Source organism: Macaca nemestrina, chromosome 13 (genome assembly GCF_043159975.1).
Source record: "Macaca nemestrina isolate mMacNem1 chromosome 13, mMacNem.hap1, whole genome shotgun sequence".
In the NCBI taxonomy this organism is placed as follows: domain Eukaryota; kingdom Metazoa; phylum Chordata; class Mammalia; order Primates; family Cercopithecidae; genus Macaca; species Macaca nemestrina.
The window spans coordinates 62,842,197-62,844,147 of NC_092137.1; the positions used below are offsets into that span (position 1 = coordinate 62,842,197).

General features: G+C 50.2%; 1 pseudogene; it reads right to left on the bottom strand.

Annotated features, from left to right (window-relative positions):
* Window positions 1–495: 495 nt before the first annotated feature.
* Window positions 496–1,220, bottom strand: LOC105465121 (large ribosomal subunit protein eL13 pseudogene; annotated as a pseudogene).
* Window positions 1,221–1,951: the final 731 nt, after the last annotated feature.

Here is a 1,951-nt window from a genome sequence, read left to right on the forward strand (position 1 = left end):
TTTCAATATGAGCTACTCTATTTTTATCCATTTTATATAAATTGATCTCTAATCTGAATTTCATTTGAAAAAAGCATGTAAGTTTAAAAAGACAGCAGAACTAGAATACTTTTTTTTTTTTTTTCACAGCTGATTTTTTTATTTTTAGTAGAGACGGGATTTTGCCATGTTGGCCAGGCTGGTGTTGAACTCCTGAGCCAATCCCAAAGTGCTGGGATGACAGTGTGAGCACCAGCCCAACCTTATCTCTTTAAGAAGAAGAAAAAAAAAAGTCCACTCTGCCAAAGTCAGCCTCTGTAACCTCCCCACAAGAAAACCATTTTACATCAGCCACTGACCAAACCACCCAGTGCTTTAACACAGAAAGGAGGGCATAATCCAGGGCTTGGACTGTCTTTCAAGAAAGCCCCAAATCCCCTGTAAGGAAGTCACAGCAGCGAAACCCCATCCCAGGCCCAGCAGCTCCCACGAAATACACCACGGGGAGACCCAGCGTGACTGCTGACTGATTACAAGTCCCCAGGAGGGCTTTATTTTTTCTTTTCAACATCCTGTTCTGCGGCTTCCTTGGCTCTTTTTGCCCGTATGCCGAAGAGCCGGGCGTTGGCACGGGCCATGCGGAGACTAGCGAAGGCTTTGAAATTCTTCTCCTCCTCAGTAATGACTCGAGCTTTCTCCTTCTTATAGACATTCCGGATGGGCATGACCGGTCCCGTCAGCTGGGTGGCCAGTTTCAGTTCTTCAGCAGAACTGTCTCCCTTCTTGAGGGCCGAGGGCTTCCTGGGGAAGAGGATGAGTTTGGAGCGGTACTCCTTCAGCCGCTGCACGTTGGCCTGCAGGGACTCCGTGGACTTGTTCCGCCTCCTCGGATCCACAGAAATGCCGATGGTCCGCGCCACCTTCTTGTGAACGCCGGCCACCCTGAGCTCCTCCAGGCTGAAGCCGCGGCCAGCGCGCACCTTCGTGTGGTACCGAACCGTGGGGCAGCGCACGATGGGCCGGATGGGCCCCGACGCGGGGCGCGGGGCGATGCGGCGCGCCTTGGCTTGCCGGGCCTTGCGTCTGCGGATCTTCCGGGCCGGCTGGTTGAACCACGTGGCCACGCGCCGCTGCCAGTCCTTGTGGAAGTGGGGCTTCAAGATCATGCCATTCCGGCTGGGCGCCATGGCTGCCTACGGCCCTGCGGCTGCGAACGCGAGGGAGCGAGTGAGAGGCCGCGCCCCGGGCGCGCGCACCCCCCAGACCTCCGCCCTGAACCCTCCAGCCTGGGCCGTCCGGCCGCGCCTAGAGCCCGGGCCCCGGCCCAACGCTGTCTGCGAAAAAGAAGGGGCCCATCCATGCCCGCGCTGGCAGCAACGCCAGGCCGATGGCGCCGGATGAAGCCCAAAGGCCGGGACCTAGAATACTTTTTAAAAAATTCAGTAGTTAGCTTATATTGCATACAAATAAAGTAGGCATGGGATATTGATATTGCTGTTAGTTCAAAGCAGTAACACATTTAAAAATTCATTTATTCTACAAACATCTATTGAGTTATGATTGCTGCTAAATATGTTCAGTTTGAGATTCTACCCAGTTTGATGGGATAGTGTTTTTCACAAGGTACATGGCTTTTTGCAGATGTCCACCACTCTATAAACCACATAACTGGAAGAGAACCTGGGAATTATCTAGTCTACCCTCTTCCTTTTTAGTCGAAGAAACTAGAGTAGAAAGAAATTAAGCAAGTTGAACAACGATACTTCAGGCACCAAGTGGGCAGCTGAGGTAAATCCACATGCAGCTTGCCCTTTGTGTATAAAAATAATGCATCTTGGAGATGACAGAGGAAACTAAAATATGTTCTGTCTTATTTTATATTACAAGACTAACTCTGTTCATGTCAAGTTGCTAAACCATTAATACATAAAATGAAGAAAAAAATTTACTTTTGTATGTTTGAGAAACATTG